Raw genomic sequence first — 26,757 nt, 5'->3', positions numbered from 1 at the left:
AATCATTTCCATGTTATAGATAAAAAAACTGAAAAATTGGTGCTGCTTCATACAATTAGGTGCTAGGACAGAGGTTTGGGATGAGGAATCTTGCTCTCACATTTGTTCTCTTACCTACCTTGTAATACACTTCTCCTTCACACAGGAGGAAACTAAGGGAGGAGGCCTAGGTCCAAATTTAGATCAGTATGACTGCACAGATGAAATACAGTTTTCACATCAAGAAATAACAGTTAAGGTGGAAAGAGTAACCCCAAATTTCAAAGTAGTTCTAAATTTCCCATGTTAGAGATAGATGGTTGTGGGTCCAGAGAAAGATAAACTAATTCTAAAACTCAAAAATTGAACTCAATAACTTTCAAGAGGAGGCATAGTAGGCTGAATAATACTGCCTTATGCTCCCCCTGCCCCCTCACTTGCCCCAAGATGTCAACACCCCGATCCCTGGGATTTGTGATTATGTTTCCTTACATGACAAGAGGGATTTTGCAGATATGATTAAGCTAAGAGTAGTGATATGGGGAGATCATCCTGGATTATCTTGATGGGCCCAATGTAAACATGAGGATCCTTATGAGAGGGAGCCAACAGAGGTAGGGTCAGAGAGAGAAGATGGAAGGATAGGAGCAGAGGTCAGAGAGGAAGAAAGATGCTATACTTTTGGCCTTGAAGATGGAGGGAGGGGTCTTGACCAAGGATGTAAGTGGCTTCTGGAAGCTGGAAAAGGCTAGAAAATGGGCTCTTCCCAAGACCTTCCAGAAGATGCAGCCATACTGACACCTCAGTTTTAGCTCAGTGAGACCCACACTTGACGTCTGACCTCCAAAACCATAAGACAATAGAGCCGTGCTGTTTTAATTCAACAAGTTTGTGGTAATTTGTCATGGTAGTCATAGGAAACTATGGAGACACAATAGGAGATGAGACTTAAGCTAATCTTAAAGGCAAGCAGGAATTATTAAAGAAGATATAAAAAATATTCTAGGTAGAAGAAACAGGATGCCCAGAGGGAAGGATGGTGTTCTCAGCACGCTCCCACAGATGGATTAACATCTGCACGCTTCTGGTTTATAATTTTCAGAGGCTCCCCTATAAACCCATGAACAATGTATTTTTAAAATATGTGAATGCCATTTTTGAACACCAGTCCACGTTTGATTATGTTCTTCAAGATTTCTATCAAAACTCATTTATTTCCAATTTTTAATTCAGATTAACTTCATTTCTGCATCACCAGAATAGACACATAGTCAATTTTCATAAAGTATAAGCATTCCTGTATTTTATGCTGTAAAGAGTAAGTTTTGTTAGGTTGTGCACCACTTATCCTACATACATCCACTGAGATTAGTAGGGGGTTCTGCATACAGCAGTCACTGAAAAAAGTGAAGTTCACTACTCATTCTCTTTAAAAAAAAGCAATGCAGCCCAAAAGTAACCTCAAATTACTGATGACATTATAAAAGTGAACTAAAATATGTTGAGCATCATAATGGATATCCAAGGCTACTTAATGATGTGTTGAAGCCGATTCTATAAATCTGCATATGGAAAAGATGTTGAAATGTAATAAACAAATTTTATAATCTCACATGTCTGAGCAAATGTATGTTCTACAATGAGAGTATGATTTGTCAATGAATAATAACACAGAACACTAAAAAACATGGAGCTTCCCTTTGGACAGTTTTTGGTCCACCACAACACTGAATCAAATAGCACTTATGTCTATAACTCTCATGTATTTTAAAGGAAATAGAAATCATCCTTATTGTCCATCACGAATCTTCAAATAGCTCATATCCAATATTAGTGTATACATGTTCAGCTTGGTGCTGGGGCAGATGCTGTAGTATCAGCTACTGTAGCTGATGCTGTTAACATCCACTCTGTCCCTTTGGCCTTCCTCTGAGTTCACCTGTACACTGACTGATTCCCACTTGAGTGCCTGTGCCTGTTGGGTTCTATCCCCTGGGTCTTTGGTACCAGGTGTACTTTCTTGGCTGCACACAGGCACAATCTGGAAGTTTAGGCTAAGCTAAAACCTCTGGGGACATCTCTTGGACTGAAGTCAGTGGATAAATGTCAGAGATTTCCCATTCTCCCAAAAGGGCAGTCCTAAAATGACTTTCAGTTTCTCAAAAGATCCCAAGCTGCATTAAGGCCCATTGACCCTAACTCATCCACACACCCCTTTACTGGCATTCCCACTTTTTCTGTCTTTCTTCTCCCAAACTCTATAGTGCCTCCCGGGATCACTTTCTAGAAGAACTACCTGCACCCAACTAAGACAGTGGAATCTATTTGATCAACTGACTGATATAAAATTAACCCCAGCTTGTGTTACTTTAGGTTTATTTGTTTATAAACATGAATTAGTAAGGGTCTATTGTAATACATACTATAGTGAGTTCTTGGAATAAAGAAAAGATAGAAACCTGAAGAGGTTTCTTGTTTAGTGGAAAAGAGATTCAAATGAACAGGCAATTTTAGTATAGTCTAGTATATCTTGATAGTCTAGTAACGGGAGTTCTGATGAAGGAAGGACACTTGATGTAGAGTGGAGCAGAGATTTAAAGCAAGTATCCTCTAGGACACTTGAACATCTGAACAAGAAAACGTGAAGGTGAACAAAGTGTTATAATGACTAGGGCGGGGAGAGTGCTGAGTGAGATAAGAAGTGATACAAAATCAGGATAAAGGAATAGACAGAGGTCTTATATATCACATTTAAATGCTTGGATTGTATCCTCAAATGAATGGTATCACTGACAGATATTCAGCAACAAATGGAAATGATTAAATTTGGGCACTAGACTTTGGCAGCTGAAAATTGGAAAGTTCAGGAGTGATTATAAGCAGGGGAAATATTTAGTATTCAATATATCCAGGATGTAGCAGGGAGTGAGAAAAGTGATAGTTTAAACAATATAATCCCAACTGGTTGTTTTTTTTTAATGTTTATTTATTTATTTTGAGGAGAGAGAGCGTGAGTGGGGGAGGGGGAGAGAGAGAGAGAGAGAGAGAGAGAGAGAGAGAGAGAGAATCCCAAGCAGGCTCTGAGCTGTCAGTGCAGAGCTGGATTCAGGGCTTGATCTCACATATCATGACCTGAGCTGAAATCAAGAGTTGGATACTTAACTGACTGAGCCACCCACATGCCCCGGTTTATTTTTAAATATGATTAAAATGGTCTCAAAAATGAGTTGAAAAAAGTAACATGGGGAAACATCTTTAATGTTTAATGAAAATTTTTTAGTAAAGTTAAGTGGGATAAGTGGTTAGAGTACTTTTACCAGATATCAAAACATAGTATGAACCTTCAGGAATTAGGATAATATGTGTGTGTAAAACTATTATCTAGCTATCTATTTATCTCTTAGCTTTCCATTCCTTAGTACTTAATAAAGTTGCATTCCAAATTAGTGGAAAAAGGCCAGGTTATTAAATAGCATGAGGAGAAATGACTAGTCATCTGGAAAAATGTAAGGCTGGATCCCTTCCTTATTGCTTAGACTGAAGTTTAGGTGGAAACTTAAGACTTAATGAAAGACTTAAATGTAAAATAAAAATAAAACTGAAAATATGAGAAGAAAACAAAACTGAGTATGTTTATAATATTGTGGAAAGGAATCCCTTTCTTAGGATGACATGAAATAAAAATTAACATAGGAAGATTCAGGTAAGCATGATAATTAAAAAGATAAAGTCCTAATTTATAAAAAAAGAAACACACTCACACACCAACATTACCCCAGACAAAACTCAAAGCCATGATAATGCCATATTTCATAACACATATGATAGCCAAACAGCTAATTTCTCTAGTACGTGTGGATTTTTTACAAATTAAAGGGGAAAAAAAAGGAAAATTGGTAGATCCTAGAAAAAAATGAATAAAGCACAAAGGTAGTTCACAAGGGAGGAACTGCACATGGTTTTTGGCCACATGTAAAAAGATGCTCAATCTCAATAAGCAAACATATGCAAATTCAGTTAACAATGGCACTTACTTTCAATTACCAGATCAGCACATTTATTTATTTATTTATTTTTAACATTTATTTATTTTTGAGACAGAGAGAGACAGAGCATGAACGGAGGAGGGGCAGAGAGAGAGGGAGACACAGAATCGGAAGCAGGCTCCAGGCTCTGAGCCATCAGCCCAGAGCCTGACGCGGGGGCTCGGACTCACGGACCGCGAGATCGTGACCTGAGCTGAAGTCGGATGCTCAACCGACTGAGCCACCCAGGAGCCCCTAGATCAGCACATTTAAAAAAGATTGATAACACCTAGTGTAGCCAAGGTGGGTGAAACTAAGCATTGCCATATATTGTTGAGGTAATTGTAAAGGGGCACAACTTATTTGGAGGGCAATTTGGTAAACGTCATTAAAATAAAAAAAAAAAATCTATGGTGTTCACATCAGAAAATCTACTCAGGAATCAGTTTTTTTAAAACACCTGCAAAATTGCCCAAAGATATATTCATTGTAACAAGAATGTTCATTACAGCACTGTTTGTAATAGCAAGAAATTGGCAATCATTCAAATGTTTAGTTATTAACATAGAAATACATAAGCCATATTAAGAAATGAGATATACCATGCAGACACACAAAGTGACACACACATATGTGTAGGATATATTTTTTAAGTAAGAAGTCAAGCTTCAGAACTGTATGTAGTATGGTCTCATTTGGGTAAACAATGCTTTCATGATATGTGCTATCATATGAATAGGACACATTTGGAGAAGCGCACATCCAACCATGAGCAGTGACTATCTTTGTGAGATAGGATTATGAGACACATTTAGTTTTCAGGCTATATATTTTATAATACGTAAAATTTTAATTTTAATAAAAGGAAAAATACATCATTCTAGTGATGATGTCATAAATGACAACTATTAATATAGAAATCAGTAATAGTATTTTCCCCCTAATATTTATTTGTCTATTAATTATTTGTTTAAAAGTTAATTTATTTTGAGAGACAGTGGGGGAGGGGCAGAGAGAGAGAATCCCAAGCAGGCTCTGTGCTATCAGCATCAGCGTAAAGCCCAACGTGGGACTCAAACACACGAACCATGAGATGATGACCTGAGCTGAAATCAAGAGTCAGAAAGCTTAACCGACTGAGCCACCCAGGTGCCCCTCCTCTAATATTAAAAAAATAATAATAATGTTTATTATTTATTTTTGAGACAGAGAGAGACAGAGCGTGAGCAGAGGAGGGTTAGACACACACACACACACACACACACACACACACACACACACACAGAATCTGAGGCAGGCTCCAGGCTCTGAGCTGTAAGCAAGGGCCCAATGCAGGACCCAAACCAAACCCAGGAACCATGAGATCATGACCTAAGCCGAAGGCAGACGCTCAACTGATTAAGCCATCCAGGCGTGCCTCCCTCCTCTATTCAAGCGATGAAGTCTTTGCTTATTTAGCCTCTTTGAATTTCACTTTCATTCTTCAATTATATGTACTCAACATGGTATCTACCCAATTCCAGTGTTCTCCCTCCCCATTTATCCACCCTGTGTTGAACAAGGTTTGGGGAGAGGGTGTGGGGGCAGGACAGGATACATGCAAGACTCACCAGGATTTGTTTGTGGGAAAACCAAGAGTGTGATGCTTGTCCTTCCTTTCCCTGGAAAGACTGTAATGTCTTTCAGATCAGCTTTTCAGTGGGTAAGGGAAGTGCCTAATATAGTGCCTGCGTGGTAGGGTAAAAGTGACAGAGGCAGATGGACCTGTGCCAGCTTTCCCATTCCTCCAGACTAGGGTAGACTGATGAAATCCAGGTGTCATCTTGTGCTTTCACGAGTATGTGAAAGATAACTGATATTGCTAGCCTGCAGAAGTAAGCAAGGGTCATGAGAGTTAAAGTCAATGTGACTTTGTAACAGAGGGCCACAGAGAAGACTATCAGACAAAGGCCTGGCAATGACAGTGAAAATCCAAATGGGTTGGAAGGTCAGCCTGCTTGATTGTAACAAAGAGCCAGACACCAGATCTTGGTGCCTTAGCAATAAGTCTGGTAAAAACTCTCAGAACAGAACTTTAAAGAGAGGTCCCTGCCCTAGTATACACTGAAAATTGAACGGGTAATGGGATGAGAGCTTGAAAGACTGGATGTGATTAAATTTTGAACTGGTAGAGACAGATCATTTTTTGAAAAAAAAAAAATCAGATATTTCCCATACCAGCAGTAAAGAGAAATCAGAAGGAAGATAAAGGGAAGGCTCACTTTGAGAAAGTCACACGTTCCCCCCCACCCCCACCCCCATATTGTGCAAAATATACCACACTTCATCCTGGGGGCCATGTGGGATCCCTAAGACACTATGTAGCAAATATCTGTACCATTGGCTGATTATAAAATCTAAATGTAGAAGAAAGTGATCTTGAAGTTGAGTCTATATAATCTTGTGGATTACAAACGGTGCATTAAGAAAGATGCAGGCTAGACAAAAAGAAAAAAAGTGGCATGATAAGTTGTCTTAAAACTTTCCTTTCAGCACACCAACTTTTGGGAGGAAGTGAATATCCTTTCAAAAAAGGAAAGCCAAATCTACCTTTGGCAATTCACACCATTAGGGGTGAGGCTTAGAGCCACACTAGATTCTTTGAGAGGTATAAAAGAGAAGCGGCAGCTAATGATGCAGAATCCAGCTTGCCTGGAAAGGCCTTCGAAGGCCAACAAGCAGAGCCCCACTGGTCTGCAGAGGCCAAGCTATGCCAGCCTAACGTCCTATTGGAAAGACAGCTGAAAACAGAGACGGAACAGAGATTGTCAACAAGGATTGCATAGCAGGGGATTTGGTTTGAAATACCAGCTTCATGGGTACTTCAGGACCCATCATGGTACCCAGGCTACCTGGTAAAATTTATGCATCGTGAGAGATAAAGAAACAGATTCACACAGCTGCCTTTGGCACCCCATGTCACATCTCCTCAGTCCACTCCTGATAGTTGCAGCCCTAGTGAGTAATTCCTTTGTGAGTGCCGATGGACCTCATGGTGAGAATGTCCCCTCAAGTGAGTGCAAGTGAGTTTCTATAATCTACTCCTAAAACCATGAGAACCCGTTTGGCTCTACAGAAGCCTGAACGCAAGGGAAATAATACCTCTAGGGACAAACTTAAAAAAAAGGGGGGGGGGGGGTCAAAGCTTCTGGATAAATGATCTATTCTGTCCCTCAGGTAGAAAGTTCTGAGAGACACTTTGGATATATCTCAGGAGCCCTATTAAAATCATAACCGACTTCAGGGCATCTGGGTGGCTCAGTTAGTTAAACATTTGACTCTTGGCTTCAGCTCCAGTCATTATCTCATGGTTCGTGAGTTGGAGTCCCACATCAGGCTCTGCTGTCAGCACAGAGCTTGCTTGAGATTTTCTCTCCTCTCTCTGGCCCTCCCCTGCTTGTATTCTCTCTCACTCTCTCTCAAAATAAATTTAAAAAAACCTTAAAAAACCTTAAAAAATCATAACCGACTTCAAAATGCACTGTTAAATTGACTTTTTTACCCTTATTTGTGATTCCTGGGATCACTTCTGAAGTACACCACCTGCACCAAAAGTCTAGTCACCAGTATTGATTTGAAGGGAACCCAAACTGAGAGAGAGTTGGTAGCAGAAATGGTACCAGAAAGCAGACTCACAAGATAGAGTTTAGGAGCTGAGTCACTCATGGTCAAACATCACAGGAACTCTTTCCTGGTAGTAAGTGGGGGTGGTGATAACGCCTTGTGAGCTGTAGCGTCACTGTTGCTGGGTTGTACAGGTGATGGGGAAGCCTGCAGTAGCTCTGGAATTTGTATTGTAAAGGCCAATGGTAATTATAAAGGATATGAACTTGCTTGGCTTTGTTAACTGCCTTGGAGGCTTCAATGAAACAGAATGGCAGGTTCAGTTTGGCCAAATAGCAAGCAAGGGCATTTTATGAAGGCTTGTGTATAAGTATAGCCCAAAGTACAGAGATGCAAGTTAGCTCTAGGCAGCCCTCAGCCAAAAGGAGCAGAAGCTGGAGGATAAGTCATCAGCCTCTTGTTCTTCAGGTGGTTAATCCTTGGAGACATTCTTTACATGTCATAAGGAGAACCTGGTAGAATTAAGCCCTGTTGTCACCTCAGTGACCTCTCTACTACCACCCTTCTATTGGCTTCTCCTTTTTATCTGTCTTAGTTTCCTTCTCCCTCACTCCTGATGCCTAGAGAACACTTCCAAAACCAGCAATCTGTACAAGTTCTTGTCTCACCCAGGCCCTGCTTCAGTGAGAACTTAAACTCAGACACTGGAGGTTTAGGGTGGGCTCTATCATCAGAAAAATTGGCTGGCTGTTGCCATTGCACCTGCTGGCCTGGACTGTCTCCCATGCTCCTGGAGTTGTACATATTCCCCATCTCCTGAGTCCCCTACATGCAGGTCTGGTGCCCAATCTGAGTCCCACTGCAAGAAGATGAAACTCCAGCCCTGACCCCTTCCTCAACACCATGCAGGTGATTATCTAGAGAGAGGAAAATTTCTCATGGTTCTTACTGCCTCTTATTTTTCTACATTTTTAAATGTTTATTTATTTTGAGAGAGATAGAGTGCAAGGGTGGGGGGAAGAGGTAGAGAAAGAGGGAGATAGAGAATCCTAAGCAGGCTCTGGGCTCTCAGTGCAGAGCTTGATGTGGGGCTTGAACCCATGAACTGTGAGATCATGACCTAAGCCAAGATGAAGAGTTGACTGAGCGACTCAGGTGCCCCTCATTTTTCTACATTTTGATCTGTGTATCTACGGAGCTTTGATATCTATCTTCTGAAGGTATAATTTCAGTCAGTTCCTTTGCCTTATCAAAAGGCTACAATGGTTCCTGACTACTTAGTAAATACAAAGAGAATGGTTTGGGATTTTGGGGCTTTGTGTTTTCACTCCCGTCAACGTTTCTGGTATATACCTCAACCACTCCTCTTAATTCCTAGGTTCCAGCAAAACCTAGCTTATTCGTTTGTCAGTATAATTACATAAAATTTATATTACCAAATGTGTCTCATACTTTTATTTCTATGCCCTTCTCCACAGAGAAAAGAGCAAAAGAAAGCTGCGGAATTTTCCTTAAGGCCTATCTTATTTTCTCAGCTTTACACACAGCCATTTTCCTTTGAACTTCAAGGCCCATTTAACTTCTCTTACTGTATCACCCTTGCTCTAGCATTTATCATCTGTGTTCCTGTCTAACCATTTCCAAACTGCCACAATGTTCCACAGTTAATCTTTTTTGCTTCTTTTCCAGATTGAGAAAAGAGGCCACGTCTTACTCATTTTAGAAATCTTCATAGTGTCTTGTACATAGCAGGTAGCTAATAACAGGTTGTGGGGTTGAATTGAGCTTGGCGACAGTTGAATTGGGTTGAACTGAGCTTGGTAATAGTTGGACCGAGTTGAATTGACCTTGGTAAATCCTGTCCTGATTGCAGTAGAGATAGAGATGACAATCATATCACAGTGAACCAAGAGAAAGGGCTCCATTCTTCTCTGTAAAAGAGGCAATTCTGCTCTCTAACAAAATAAATGAACTGAGGCCAACGTTTTATATAATTTTTGAGACACTTTCCTTGGACTTTGAAGTCAAAAAGCATATCAAATGAATGATGTATCTCTGTTTTCTTTTAAAGAGAGGCGTAGCTATTTAGGAAGTAACGTAACTATATTGTGTAGAGAAGAGTATGTCTTTCAACAAGTTTTAAGCTGGCAGGGTCTGTTTAAAAAGAAAACATAGTAATTGAGGATAAAAATGAATTAAAATCTTTTAAATGCATGGCCCTATTCAGCAGCAATGAATTGCTTTAATTCACTAGTTGGTACATTATGAGAGCTTGATAATTTGTTCATCCCTTTAATAGGTGCAAGATTGAAATGTGGCTGGGGAGGAAAAAATAACAATTGGCTGGATGAGCAGAATAATATGTTCTTTGAAATGAAGCATTCTTTGTAATGGATGTTTATTTCAGATGATTACATTGTACAGTGCATTTAAGTGGGAAAAACAAACAAGAGGCCAGCTGCACTAATTTTATCAAAGTTATTTATATCAGCAGTATAATTAAAGGCAGTAATTTCAAATTAGGTTTCCTGAGAATCCATTTATAGGCAACACAAGACAACTTGTCTCTATGGCATCTAGGCCATGATTATGCTCTGGGGGCAATGTTAACTACTGCCAATTGGCCTTGGCATTTTGAAAATTAATTATTGTTTTGAAAGATGCTAAAGCTGTTGCCTCCCGCTGCCCTGACCAGTTTAGATCCACTCCACTAGGAGAACCCAATATATAATTTATGGATGTGACAAAGAATAATCATGCATAATCATTTACAAATGGCTTCTCTTATTTAGTAATACATTAATAATACCTTATGAAGAATGATTCTGGAGCCTCAGATGGGAAATGCTGCTGCAGTTTTTTTTTAAAAGCCTCCACTAATTTCAGCAGTAGTTCATGAGTAACATGTTGAAGAATTTAGTATAAAATGAAATATTAAACTGGATGTGGGGAACAGAAATGGGCCAGAAGCTGAAAGATTCTTTTTGGCTGTGAAAATGATATTTAACGATTAAATAAAGTAAAAAATATAGAGAATATATTTACAGAATCTCAGGGCCAGGGGAATTTTATAAAGAGTCTTGGTCTAGTCCCACCTGACACTATTATACCATTTATAACACTCTCAATAGGTGATCATCCAACCCCTGCGTGGCCAGTAACAGAATTCATGGTCTTCTGAGAACATCCCTTCTTCTCTGACCGTATCATCTAGCTATATCATTGCAGTATCACATTGAAGCAAATTTCTCTGTGGCTTCCAGCACCAATTCTAATTTTACCCTCCAAAACCACACAGCATTTTCTTACACTCTGAGTCTGTCTTCTTTATCTTTATGGTTTTTTTAAGTTTATTTTTGAGAGAGAGAGCGAGTGAGTGCGAGTTGGGAAAGAGCAGAGAGAGAGGGAGAGAGAGAATCCCAAGCAGGCCCGATGCAGGGCTCGAACTCACAAAATGTGAGGTCATGACCTGAGCCGAAATCTAGAGTCAGACTCTTAACCAACTTAGCCACCCAGGCGCCCCTCTGAGTCTTACTTCTATATCAGGGTCATTTACTACTTATCGACCCTCATGTCTACTGTATTCTTGCACCCTATCCTTGATCATATTCTTATGCAAGTGTGGAGTATACTTTTGGAGCAGTGAGTACTTAACTTCACTGGAAACACAGGATGCCAATGATAAATCTGTAAAGGAAGATTTTAGACAATGATAGGACTTCAGTGTTAGGTTGAGTAGTGTTCTACATTATTTGATATGGAATCAGTGAAGGTTCTGATTAGGAGATAAGGATGATGACAAGTGTCCTTACAAAAGATTAGTCTACTTAAAAATAAACTTTAAAAAATCCATTTACAATAGCACCCAAAGTATAAAATACATAAAATTCATCAATGGGGCAGAATAGAGAGTCCAGAAATAAATTCACAAAAATGATCAACTGATTTATGACAATGGTGTCAAGGTAACTCAATGAGGAAAGGAACATCTTTCAAAGAAATGGTGCTGGAACAAATGAATATCCACAGGGAAAAAAAATTAATCTCAATCCTTACCCTACAGCATATTAAAAATCACTTAAAATGCTTCATTCAAAACAGAAAGCTAAAACTGTACAACCATGAGAATACAATAAGACCTTTAAGACCTCAAACTAGGACAAGACTTTCTAGATGAGAGACAAAAAGTACAGAGAATATAATACATCAAATAATAATAAATCATATAGTAAACTGTTGGTAAATTAGACTTTATATAAATTAAAAACTTTCGCTTTTAGAAAGCAAAAGAATATACAAGGTACATATTGGCTAAAAAATTTGTATATATGAAGAATCCTTAAATGTTTGTAACTCAATAATAAGCACTCAATAAAAATAAGCTAACAATTTGACAGTCACTTAAAAATATATTAATTTCAAACATATATTTGAAAAGATATCCAAATCATTAATCATCAGTGAAATGTAAATGAAATCACAATAACATATTACCATACACCCATTAGAATAGTTACAATTAAAAATACTGACAATACTAAATGCTGGCAAAGATGCAAAACCACTGGAACTTTTGTACATTCCTGGAGGAACTGTAAAAAGGAAAATCATTTGGCAGTTTCACATAAAGTTAAATATGCCTACCATTCGACTTCTATGTTATTTACCCAAGAGAAATAAAATCATATGTCCAACCACACCTAGACTTGCATACAAATGTTTATGGTAGTTTTATCAACAATAGGCCCAAACTGTAAACAGTTCAAATCTTCATCACCAGGTGAATGGATAAACAAAATATGGTATAGTCATGCCTTAGAATAAATACTACCCTGCATTACAAAGGAACAAACTACTAATATATGCAACAACATCAGTGAATCTCAAAATAATTATGCTAAGTGAAAGAAGCCAGGTACAAGACTACATATAGCACAATCTCATTTATAAATTGCAAAACAATCTATAGTAACATAAAGCAGATTGGTGGTTGCTGAGAGCATCAATGGAAGAACTACGTAGGAGTCTAAAGAATCTTCAGGAGGTGGATAGCAATGTTGTGTATTTTGGCAGTTTTATGTCAAAACTCAGTGAACCGAAGGATTTAAAGGATGCAGTCTATTGTTCTGTTTATATGAGTTAGAGAGAGAGAAGGAAGGGGAAAAAAGCAAAACGATACTTATATTCATATATCCATATGTTGTGGAGAGAAGCGTGGGTGTCTATGATTTTGAAAACTTTATACAATCTAGCCATGATTCCATAGTTTGGTAGAAAATTAAATTTTTTAACTTTGGTATTTTGTTTATTGTCCTAAACTGGATCTTATGAGATATGAAGGACTTTAGGCATACAGTAAACAGAATAAATAGATATACTTCAAGATTCAAAAAGATTCAAATACACAATGTAAAATCAATTGCAGGACTTAAATATGCAGCCGTGCTTATTGGTTTGGAGAGCGTTTAACAAATTGTGTCAAAAAGTGTTGGATAAAAAGCAAAAAAGAAAAACAAAACAAACCAAAACAAAACAAAAACCCAAAACTTGTCTGTGTATCTCCTGATCTTGTTTAAGAATGAATTCAAGCTATCATCTAAACAGAACATCAACAAAGAAACAATGGCTTACACACTGGACCGGTTGGACTTAACAGATATATTCAGAACATTTCATCTTAAAGCAGCAGAATATACATTCTTCTCCAGTGCACACGGAACATTCTACAGTATAGATCACATACTGGGACACAAATCAGCCCTCAACAAGTACAAAAAGATTGAGATCATACCGTGCATATTTTCAGACCACAACGCTATGAAACTTGAATTCAACTACAAGAAAAAAAATTGGAAACACAACAAATACTTGGAGACTAAAGAACATCCTATTAAAAGAATGAATGGGCTAACCAAGATGTTAAAGAGGAAATTAAAAAGTATATGGAAGCCAATGAAAATGATAACATCATAGCCCAAACCTCTGGGATGCAGCAAAGGCAGTCGTAAGAGGAAAGTATATAGCAATCCAGGCCTTCCTAAAGAAGGAAGAAAAGTCCCAGATATACAACCTAACCCTATACCTTAAAGAGCTGGAAAAAGAATAGCAAAGAAAACCCAAAACCAGCAGAAGACAGGAAATAATAAAGATTAGTGCAGAAATTAATGCTATTGAAACCAAAAAACAGTAGAACAGATCAATGAAACCAGAAGCTGGTTCTTTGAAAGAATTAACAATATTGATAAGCCACTAGCCAGTTTGATCAAAAAGAAAAAGGAAAGGACCCAAATAAATAAAATCAAGAATGAAACAGAAGAGATCACAACCAACATAGCAGAAATAAAAACAATAAGAGAATATTATGAGCAATTATATGCCAATAAAATGGGAAATCTGGAAGAAAAGGACAAATTCCTAGAAACACATACACTACCAAAACTGAAACAGGAAAAAATAGAAAATTTGAACACACCCATAACCAGTAAGGAAATCAAATTAGTCATCAAAAATCTGCCAAAAAACAAGAGTCCAGGGCCAGATGGCTTTCCAGGGGAATTCCACCAAACATTTAAGGAAGAGTTAACACCTATTCTCTTGAAGCTGTTCCAAAAAATAGAAATGGAAGGAAAACTTCCAAACTCTTTCTATGAAGCCAGCATTACCTTGATTCCAAAACCAGACAAAGACCCCTCTAAAAATGAGAACTATAGACCAATTTCCCTAACGAACATGGATGCAAAAGTCCTCAACAAGATAGTAGCCAACTGTATCCAACAATACATTAAGCAAATTATTCACCACAATCAAGTGGGATTTATACCTGGGATGCAGGGCTGGTTCAATATCTGCAAAACAATCAATGTGATACATCACATCAATAAAAGAAAGGACAAGAACCACATGATCCTCTCAATAGATGCAGAGAAAGTATTTGATAAAATACAGCATCCTTTCTTGATAAAAACCCTCAAAAAAGTAGGGATAGAAGGATCATACCTCATGATCATAAAAACCATATGAAAGACCCACCGCTAGTATCATCCTCAATGGGGAAAAACAGAGCTTTCCCCCAAACGTCAGAAATAAGACGGGGATGAACACTCTTGCCACTGTTATTCAACATAGTATTGGAAGTCTTAGCCTCAGCAATCAGACAACACAAAGAAATAAAAGACATCCAAATTGGCCAGCAGGAGGACAAACTTTCACTCTTCACAGATGACATGATACTCTATATGGAAAACCCAAAAGATTCCACCAAAAAACTGCTAGAACTGATCCATGAATTCAGCAAAGAGGCGGGATATAAAATCAATGCACAGAAATCAGTTGCATTCCTATACATCCATAATGAAGCAGCAGAAAAAGATATCAAGGAATTGATCACATTTACAATTGCACCAAAACCCATAAAATACTTAGGAATAAGTCTAACCAGAGAGGTGAAAAATCTATACACTAAGTACTATAGAAAGCTTATGAAAGAAATTGAGAAGACACAAAAAAATGGAAAAAGATTCCATGCTCCCGGATAGGAAGAACAAATATTTTTAAAATGTCAAAACTACCCAAAGCAATCTACATATTCAATACAATACCTATCAAAATAACACCAACATTCTTCACAGAGCTAGAACAAATAATCCTACAATTTGTATGGAACCAGAAAAGACCCTGAATAGCCAAAGCAATCTTGAAAAAGAAAACCAAAGCAGGAGGCATCACAATACCAGACTTCAAGCTATACTACAAAGCGGTAATCATCAAGACAGTATGGTACTGGCACAAGAACAGACACTCAGATCAATGGAACAGAATAGAGAACCCAGAAATGGACCCACAAACGTATGGCCAACTAATCTTTGATAAGGCAGGAAAGAATATCCAATGGAATAAAGACAGTGTCTTCTGCAAGCAGTACTGGGAAAACTGGACAGCAACATGCAGAAGAATGAACCTGGACCACTTTTCTTACACCATACATAAAAATAAACTCAAAATGGATGAAAGACCTAAATGTAAGACAGGAAGCCATCAAAGTCCTCGAGGAGAAAGCGGGCAGAAACCTCTTTGATCTTGGCCGCAGCAACTTCTTACTCAACATGTCTCTGGAGGCAAGGAAAACAAGCACAAAAATGAACTACTGGGACTTCATCAAAATAAAAATCTTCTGCACAGCGAAGGAAACAACCAGCAAAACTAAAAGCCAACCAGCAGAATAGAAGAAGGTATTTGCAAATGACATATCAGAAAAGGGTTAGTATCCAAAATCTATAACTTATCAAACTCAACACCCAAAAAACAAACAATCCAGTGAAGAAATGGGCAAAAGACATGAATAGACACTTCTCCAAAGAAGACATCCAGATGGCCAATCGACACATGAAAAAATGCTCAACATCACTCATCATCAGGGAAATACAAATCAAAACCACAATGAGACACCACCTTACACCTGTCAGAATGGCTAACATTAACAACTCAGGCAACAACAGATGTTGGCAAGGATGTGGAGAAAGAGGATCTCTTTTGCATTGTTGGTGGGAATGCAAGCTGGTGCAGCCACTCTGGAAAACGGTATGGAGGCTCCTCAAAAAACTAAAAATAGAACTACCCTATGACCTAGCAATTGCACTACTAGGCATTTATCTACGGAATACAGGTGTGCTGTTTCGGAGGGACACATGCAACCCCATGTTTATAGCAGCACTATCAACAATAGCCAAAGTATGGAAAGAGCCCAAATGTTCATTGATGGATGAATGGATAAAGAAGATGTGGTATACACACACACACACACACACACACACACACACACACACACACACACAATGGAGTATTACTTGGCAATCAAAAAGAATGAAATCTTGCCATTTGCAACTTTTTTTTTAATTTTTTTTTAACGTTTATTTATTTTTGAGACAGAGAGAGACAGAGCATGAACAGGGGAGGGGCAGAGAGAGAGGGAGACACAGAATCCGAAACAGGCTCCAGGCTCTGAGCGGTCAGCACAGAGCCCGACGCAGGGCTCGAACTCACAGACCGTGAGATCATGACCTGAGCTGAAGTCAGACGCTTAACCGACCGAGCCACCCAGGCGCCCCTGCCATTTGCAACTTAAAGATGGAGAACAACCAGAGGGTTACTGGAGGGGTTGTGGGAGGGGGGATGGGTTAAAGGGGTAAAGGGCATTAAGGAATCTACTCCTGAAATCATTGTTGCAGTATATGCTAACTAACTTGGATGTAAATTTAAAAAAAAAATTAAAAAAAGAATGAATTTAAGCTAACTCATACAACATATATAAATGCAAACATCACACAAATACATATAACAGAAGACAAATATGGTTAAAATAAATGTGAGAAACTTTCAGGAAAAGAAACAGAGGGAAAGGTTCATGACATTGGTTTTGGTCATGATTTCTTGGCTATGATATGAAGAACACAAACAATAAAAGTAAACATAGGTAAATTGGACTATATCAAAATTTAAAATTTCTGGGCATCAAAGAATACAATCAACAGAGTGAACAGGCAACCTACAGAATAGGACACAATATTTGCAAATCATATTTCACATAGGGGGTTAATATCTAGAATATATAAAGAACTTCTACAACTTAACATCATGAAAACAAAAAACCCAAACAACCCAATTAAAACATTTGAACAGAAATTGATGGGGAAAACATTTGAACAGAAATTTCTCCAAAGAAGATCCTGAAATGACTGTCAGCATATGATGCTAACAACACTAATCATTAGGGAAATGTAACTTAAAACCACAATAAGATAATCATACCCATTAGGCTGACTACCATACAAAAAATAAAAATAACAAGTGTTTGCAAGGATGTGGAATAATCAGAACCCTTGTGCACTGTTGGTGGTGAGAATGTAAAATGGTACAGCCACTATGGAAAATAGTATGGGAGTTCCTCAATAAGTTAAATACAGAATTATCATATGGTCCAGCAATTCCACTTCTAGGTACATCCACAAAATAATTGAAAGCAGGGTCTGAGAGATATATTTGTACACCCATGTTCATAGCATCATTATTCATAAAAGCAAGTGGTAGTAACAACACATATGCCCATTGATGGATGAATAGATAAACAAAATGTGGTATATACATGAATAATTCCTCAGCTTTAAAGAGGAAGGAAATTTTGACACATTATACAACACGAATGAACCCAAAGGACATTAGGTTAGTGAAATAAGCCAGTCACAAAAAGACAAATACTGTTTGTTTCCACTTATTTGAGATACCTAAAGTAGTCAAATTCATAGAGACAAAAAGTAGGAAAGTGGTTTTCAGGGGCTGTAGAGAGGGGAGCAATGGGGAGCTGTTTAATAAGTATACATTTTCAGTTCTGTAAGATAAAAAGAGTTCGGGAGATTGCACAATGATGAGAACATATTTTATGCTACTGAACTTATACACTTAAAAATTGGTTGGTAGCACATTTTATGTTATGTGTATTCTAACCACAATTAAATTTTTTTAAAAAATGTAAGAAGAAAATGGGCTAAGAAAGAAATGAGATCAAGTAAGATGAGATATATACATTTTGGTACACTGGCCATAACAATAAACCAACATGGTTCTAAAGATTTTAGTCCTTGATACAAAGAATCATATGATTTGTACTCTCCATAAGAAAAACAAACTGAATCATCAGAAGCACAATTGCTGGTGCTGAGACCAAAAAGAAGTTTCATCTCCGGGTGGTCACTTAAGAGCAATAGTGTTGAACATTTATGCTCAAAACAAGTTTTATAATGAATGCAGTCAGGAGTTTCAAACACATGTCCATGATTATTTTCCAATGGTATAATGTCAAAGTAAACTTCAGTGTGACAGAAAAATTTTTACTTTGACATTATGCCATCGGAAGATAATAATGCTGTGTTCATTATGAAATATTCTTAGCTCCTTCCCCTACCCCCTCCCTTTTCAAATCTTCACTGCTTGTCTGCCATATCTGTATCATGCCATCTGGATTGATAGATAGTGATACTTAAGGGAGAAAGAGAGGTGCGATAGATTTCTCTACAAAGGAAAGTTTGAAAAAGAAATAAACAAGATCTATGAAGAAGATGGAGTAATGGCAGAAGGATAAGGAGCTGAGAACAGCTTTAAGAGTTTTGTGGATGAGATAAACATGAACAGCTGTTTTAATGAGTGAGCATTTAGGGGATGGACATAAGGAAAGGATCTTTAGGAATTACTGTGTGTTCTCTGCCCTGATTCCAACTTCATTTCCACTTCTGCCTCCTATCCATACATCACTGCAAGAAAACCTTTATTTATGAAAGAGATCACCAGTGATTTCAGAGTTGGGATTTCATTTCTTTTGCATAACATTTTGTGTTGACACAGTACTTAAATTGGGAGCAAAAAGAGCTGGACTTACTTAGTCTGTGTACATGAAAAGCGGCCCACAGAAGAGTAAAATAGGGGATCTCAAGTATGATTTGCTATCTAGCTTAATTCAGGAATCAACATTAGAATAGCTGGAGGAAAAGCCAGAAACCAGATAATACTTTATTAACACTGTGTCTCTCAACAGGGTTGTCGATTAAGAGGTGAAATGAGTTCAGAGTTATATATTCCCAGTCCTACGCTTCCATGAAGCTATTTCCTGTGGCTACAGTGTGGAGTCAGATGAGGTCAGTGAAATGTAAGCATCTTCTTGAATATATTATGAAGCTTATCAAAATGTGTGCTTGAATAAAAAGCTGGAAAATAGTCACAAGGAAATTATTCAAAAATGAACATATAGGCAGGGCCAAGAGCTAGCAGAAGAAACTTTTGAGGCACACTTAAGTGCATAGATAAAAGGATAGTGAAGATATTAAATTTCAATATCATGGGCCACGACTGTAGATAATTTTAGCCTGGAAAATTTTAAAAATTTGTCCAAACATGTTTATACAAAAAATTCAGCAAATTGCCTATAGTATATTTAACAGCCACCTTCTATTATACCCATCAAGTTAAACAGCTTGCAAACGCATGCCTAACTAAATGTTTAAGCTGGATTTTTATACATGATTATTGACATTTCACATAAGCAAAAGCACATTTAATTTTAGAATAGTTGATTTATAGATATTTAGACTAATAATCTAATAATTGAGCTAATTGTTAAGGCCACCCTTTGTTCATTAAAATCATATTATCTATATCAAAGAGAATGTTTGCTTTTCTATTTCTAATGCCAAAGGTGTACAAATGGGCAATAAGACAAGAAAATGTAAAAAAAGATTTTATAATATTAGTCTCAGTTTTTAAGCTTCCTTCGTTTATAATTTGTGTCTTTATGGTTTTAACACAAAATCTCATTATCATATTAACCTGTAAGTGCAGTCTCTCTGTTGTTCCTAAAATAACTTTTAGCATCTGGCAAATACAATACACTTGTTTAATGTTATAACATGTCATTCTTGCATTCCCTACATTCCCTATATAATATCCCATTCTTGCATTCCTATGTTAATTTTGTAGTGTCTGCTGTAAGAAGCTAAAGAATATTTCTTAACATGAGTTGTTATTTCATCAAAACTGTCACCTTTCAAGAATAAAATGATAGTTTAACTTTGATTGAGACAGCGTAGGGAAATCAAGTAATAACACTGTTTGGAAAAAGAAAGGAAAGAACTTAAGTTACTACAATTCCTGTAATTTAGTTATTATGACTAACAATACTTTAAGAAAATGATGACTGTCTGCAGGGAATAAAAGGTTTCTAAAGGAAATTAGAAAAACAATTTGAGTATAGTTGACACACAATGTTACCATTAGTTTCAGGTGTACAACTTAGTGATGTGAGAAGTTTATATACATTATGCTATGTTCACTACAAGTGTAGACCATCTGTTCCAATACATCACTATTACTATATTATTGACTGTATTGCTTATGCTGTGGCTTTCATTACTGAGACTTATTCATCATTCATTCTATAACTGGAAGCCTGTATCTTACTCTCCCCTTTACCCATTTTGCCCACTCACTCCCCTTCTGTCTGGCAACCATCAATTTGTTCTCTGTATTTATAGATCTCAATTGTGTGTTTTGTTAATTAATTTTTTAGATTCCACTTATGTGGAATTATATGGTATTTGTCTTTCTCAGTCTGACTTATTTCACTTGGCATAATACCCCCTCAGGACCCTCTAGATCCAGCCATGTTGTCTTAAATTCTCACATAGCATGACTTCATCCTTTTCTATGGCTGTGTAATATTTCTGTAATATTTCTGTGTGTGTGTGTGTGTGTGTGTGTGTGTGTGTGTGTGTGTGTGTGAACCACATCTTCTTCATCCATTCATCTATTGATGGATACTTTGGTTGCTTCCATATCTTGGCTATTATAAATAATAGTGCAATAAACATAGGAGTGCATATACCTTTTTGAGTTAGTATTTTCTTTGGGTAAATACCTAGCAGTAGAATTATTAGACCATATGGTATTTCTACTTCTATTTTTTTGAGAAGCCTCCATACTTGTTTCCACACTGGCTGTACCAATTCACATTTCCACCAATAGTTGATGAAAGTTCCTTTTCTTCCACATCCTTGTCAACATTTATTATTTCTTGTCATTTTGATTTTAGCCATTCTAACTGGTATAAGGTGATATCTCATTGTAGTTTTGATTTGCATTTCCCTGATCTGCTCATTTTTTAATTGGATTGTTTGTCTTTTTGTTGTGGAGTAGTATATGTTGTTTATATATTTTGGATGTTAGCCTGTTATTCGATCTATCATTTTCAAATATCTTCTCCCATTCCGTAGGTTATCTTTTTGTTTTGTTGATAGTTTCCTTTGCTGTGTAAAAGCTTTTTATTTTGATGTAGTCCAAATAGTTTATTTTTGCTTTTTTCTCCAAAAGGAAATTAACTCTGTAACATGCATAAATCTGGGGTTGACTAAAGGTCTTGGGATGCATACCTTCTGAAAACCTAGGGTTTATTATATGTAGTTATTACATATTACATCAGGAATAGAAAACTGCAAGGAAGATATTAATTCCTGAGCTAGCACAGAAGTTAATAAATATCTCTAAGTTTACTTCAATGGAAGGCAAATATTTATGTCAGTGAAGGAGTCAAGGACATGCCACCTCAAAATATGCTGCTTTGGCATATTGATTATCTTGAGCTGAAGGGATTTGAAAAACAGCAGGTCCAAGAAGGGCACTCTGTCCTCTCCTTTTCTTTCCAAAAGCAGGAGATGCAATTTCCACATGAAAGATGTCTTCCATATACCAGAAAGAAAGAAACATTCTTATTACCAGTAACAAAGAGTTGAGGTTGAAAGAAATCTGTACAAATAGACCTTGCTAACATAATTCTTAACTTCCTTTAGTCTCCCCATGCATTTTACTTGCTTTTCCACAATTGCTACACTTTGTTCAACTCAGTACATAAGCACTCAGGCCTAGACACTTCTTTGGGTCTTCATTTTCCTGTGAGGACTCTCATGTACATGTAAAATCTTATAAATAAAATTTATACTTTTTTCTCTTGTTAATCTGTCTTCTGTCAGTCCCAGCTGGAAACCCTAAGAGGTTAGAGGAGAGATTTTATCTCCCCTACACCAGGAGCAAATTTTCTCTTCTTGGGCCACAAGAGGAGTGGAACTTCGTTGGGAAACATAAATCAGATGGATACATTTAGGAACTCCAAAGAATTCCAAAAGGCAAACTTCTATGCTAGTCTCTCTCTCTCTCTCTCTCTCTCTCTCTCTCTCTCTCTCTCTCTCTCTCTCTCTCTCTTTCATTTCTACTTATTTTCTTCTTTTTTCTTATTGTTAGGTTCTTCCTCTCCAGACTGGTGCTAGAGACTAGTAGGACCAGGAACACAGTTGGTTTATCTAAGTTGGAATTAAATATTATACAAATTTTCCTGATTTCTTTGGCTTGACCTGCCTTGTGTACAACTGTTCAGAAGCTGTCAAATTGAAAGTCAACATAAAACTTATATCTTGGGTCTACTAATGGAGACACTGTGTTCCTTTTCTTATGGAAGTCTTTCTACCCTCCACTCCTTTTCCCATTATCTCATTTCCACTGGCTGTACTGTCCTGGTTGAATTCCTGATTTGCTAGATCATCACAAAGTGTTAGTAACTTGACTTTATATTTGGATCAGTTACTCAACAAATTTAACTGAGCTTAGGTATACATTTTCTCATAAATAAGTATGTGGCAGAATTAGTGATTCCACTAACTTTTTGCCTTTCTCTGGATGGTAATTTTGAGATTTGGCTTTAAGTTTCCATTGTCCTACAGGAAAAGAAAAATACATGACTCAATTTGTTCCTTTTTAAACACAATAAAAAGTTAGTTCTTTTTTACTAGCATTTAACTATAAGAAGTATCTCTTGCCTTTCGATAGTCAACAGTGTTGAAATTTCCTATAGTGTACTGGATCACTTGGATTTATTTTCCCACCAAAGTGGACAGTTGCTATGGGTTGCTTAAATGTCACTTCAGTTCTGGATGAACCATTCTCACTGGATTTATAAATCACTGCCTTGCATTTTTTTTTTGGCTTCGTTGCATGTTTATCTTTTGACTAAGGAGACAAGTATGCTAGATCTCTTTGTAGAGTTCTTTCTGTAGCTAGTGTTACAATTACATTTTTTCATATGTATGTGAACAAATGGATGCAAGTGTTTAATGGAAGCTTGCTGGATATACTACATACCCTTCTGGTTTGCTCCTCTAGAACTCCAGATTTGCTAAACATATTTTGGGGAGTTAGTGTATTATGTGTTCTGTGGACCTGTCAAAATAATCCTCCTAAAATACCTCTATCTATGGAGTGCTACAGTAAGTATTATTTGATAACAATGAATTGAATTCTTTAATATCATTATTAGGCAATCCTGTAGATTAAGAATAAGAAAAAAATCCCTTTCGTGTAGGCTAAGCACTTACTGAAATACCACATTCTTATATTTTGTTTTTATAAAATATAATTTTTTGCTAACAATGGGGGTATAGTGGACAAGAAAGAAGAACTGCATTTATATGAATAAAAGATACCCAAATTCTGATTTTGAAATAGTTAATGAAAGGGGAAAATTACTAGAGTTGCTCTTCTTGTTAATTCCCTAGCTGTGATGGTTATTTGGTGTGTTACCTTGATTGGGTGAAGGGGTGCCCAGATTGAACATTATTTCTGGGTGTATTTGTTAGGCTATTCCTTGAGATTAGCATGTAAATCAATAAAGCAGATTGCTTTCCTCAATGTGGGTGGACATCATTCAATTTGTTGAGGGCCTGAATAGAACAAAAAAGTGGAGGAAGAAGGAATTCGCCTGTTTTTGCTTTCTTCCTGCCTGCTTGACCTGGGGCATTGTTGTTTTCCTGTTCTTAGACTGGATTTTACACCATTAGCTCCCCTGGTTCTCAGAAACCCAGAATGGAATTATATCATTGGCTTTCCTGGGTCTCTAGCTTGCAGGTGGCAGATGGTGGGATTTTTCAGCCTCTATAATCTCCTGAGCCAATTTCTCGTAGTAAATCTCTTTCTATCAGTTCTGTTTCTCTGGAGAACTAAGACTAATAAATTAAGATTGGTCCTGAATAATTAGCAATGGTTTCAATGATTTACATTTCTTTAGACATTCCTTTCTCTTGGAAGTGGGGGTAAGAGGGGTAAGCAGTGCTTTTGGTTTTTATTTTTTTGGTTTGTTTTTCATTTATTTTTTTGTTACTGTTTTGTTATAACAGAAAGAAATGCCTAGAGGAAAATCATATGGAAGAAAATCATCTATTTTTTAAATAAAGATGGGATGGAGATGGTACCAAGGAAGAGAAGAATACAAGAGCAACCACGACAATGTTATTGCACAGCATTTCTCCTATGACCTCAAAATTAAAATGTGTTTTTCTTATAATATATATTCAATAGTGCTGTTATAAGTTATACTACCCATGTCCCTTTTAAAATGTTTTTAATTACAAAATTTATAACATTTAGGCAAAGCCAGTATTTCTATATGCTAATTCAGACCATGTTTTCTAAGTATTTTTTTTCTAAAATTGTCCTTCAAATTTAAGTTCTCAACAAAAACTGAAGCACATTCCAGAGCTTATTTGATAAGTCTTGATCTATAAGAAAGAATATCATCTAATAAAATTTTTCTATTAACAGGAAATTAGGATCTTTCTTCTTTCTTTCTTTCTTTCTTTCTTTCTTTCTTTCTTTCTTTCTTTCTTTCCTTCTTTTGTCATTTACGTAGTAAAAACGTTTCCAAACTGTGTTTGGAGAAAAATTATTTTTTCTGAGTCAAAACACAGGAAATTGAGGCTAAGTAAATATTTACCTTGATATAAATCTTAGTTTCTAGATATTAGGTTTGATTGTTAGCAATTAGTGACAGAAACTCTAGATACTGAAAGTAATGTGCAGAATGCTGCCCAAGAATTAGGAATACTGTGTTCAGCTTATTTATATTAAGAAGTTTGGTGAGTTAGCAGTCTTAATGCAAATCTCCTATTTGCAAACATTTGAAGTTTGGTGCATGAAATTAGGCAGGTTAGGCATTTTTGCATTTTTCCTAGTTATTTGTGAAGATTTCACTTATTTTCTCATCCTGTCATCGATAGTAGGTGTCATGTAACTATGGCCCATGAGCTAAATCCATCTTGTTACCTGTTTTTGTAAGTACCATTTTATTGAAATAAAGCCATGTTCATTCATACACATATTGTCTATGGCTGCTTTCACATGACAATGTAAGAGTTAAGTAGTTGTGATAAATTGTGTGGCCCAAAAAGCTGAAAATATTTACTATCTGGTCGTTTACAGAAAAAGTTTTCTGAACCTTTTCCATATCAAAGGTGAAAATTCATGGGCAAATTTTGGCCACTTTCAATGCTGGGTACTAAAAAAAAAGTTGGAAAGAAAAGAAAATATATAATCTTGTCGAGAAAGTAAAAAATAATAAGAGCTGAAAATTTTTATGGAGAAGGAAGGAACATAGGGCGCCTGGGTGGCTCAGTCAGTTAAGCATACCACTCTTGATTCTGGCTCTGGTCATGCATGATCTCATGGTTGTGAGTTAGGCATGGAGTCCACGTGCCATGCATGGAGCCTACTTAGGATCCTCTCTGTCTCTCCCTCTGCCCTTCTCCAGCTTGCACATGTGCATGCTCATGGTCTCTTTCTCTGTTCAGGCACCGACCTCTCTCCTTCTCTCTCTCTCCAAAAAACATAAATAAATAAATAAATAAATAAATAAATAAATAAATAAATACAAAAAAAGCACCAAAAACCCCCCCTGCAACTCAATTAGTAAATAACAACTCAAAGAAGAATGGATGTGGCAAGAAAAAAGAATAAAGGAATTCAGATGTCTGGACAAAGTAAAAGGAAACATGCAAACACAATTCTAATTTAAGAAGCTTATCCCTGTCCTTTCCTGTTATGCTCTGAGGTACTGTTACAGATACCATCTTCGGGCAAGACCATGTAAAAGCACAGGGAGTTCACTGTAGCCTATGTTCCCAGTGTGACTATATTTTTGGTTTTTCTCAAATCATCATGGCTGTAGAAGGCAAACAGTGCTATTTAAGTTGAATGCACAGCACAAGATCCAAGCCTCATGTGATTCATTTTTCTAGAATATGCTGAACTTAACTTCATTTCTGGTAAATTATGTACCTGGTTCAGCACATTCCTGAGAATGAGTTTTTCTTTGAGCACAATATGCTCCATTAGATTGGATATTCCATTAAAAAGAATGGATTCTCTGCACTGAAATAGGCTACCAGAGCCCTCATACTGACTTACATCATACAGAAAGAACATTTTCCTGGAGAATTTTTGGAATTTAACTGCTCTAAGCTTCATTTCCTTTAAACTCACAGGAATACCTAATTCTACAATAGAAGACAAATTTATAGGCAGAGAGTTATAAATCAAGACATATTGCACAAAAGAAAAGATATTGGGGAAAATAATTGGTGATAATCCATGTTTTTTGTTTCCAAATCTTTCAGAGAGACTGATCTAGTGAAATTTTAAATTGATTTTTTAGGACATAAATAGCATCTGCAACATTGAAGCTTAGCCTTGTTGGTCCTCAGTAGCTGAGGGTACAGAGTCCATCCAAAGAAGA

General features: G+C 36.9%; 1 protein-coding gene across 10 annotated transcripts in view; it reads right to left on the bottom strand.

Moving 5' to 3' along the window:
- MARCHF1 (membrane associated ring-CH-type finger 1) overlaps positions 1-26,757 on the bottom strand; it is an 876,270-nt gene that overhangs the window by 88,005 nt on the left and 761,508 nt on the right. The gene's annotated exons all lie outside the window — the stretch shown is intronic.

The sequence above is a fragment of the Panthera pardus genome, unplaced genomic scaffold (assembly GCF_024362965.1).
Source record: "Panthera pardus isolate Hobbes unplaced genomic scaffold, ASM2436296v1 HiC_scaffold_13, whole genome shotgun sequence".
Classification (NCBI taxonomy): domain Eukaryota; kingdom Metazoa; phylum Chordata; class Mammalia; order Carnivora; family Felidae; genus Panthera; species Panthera pardus.
The sequence above is the reverse complement of the archived record's forward strand: the minus strand, read 5'-3'. Positions and strand labels throughout refer to the sequence as shown.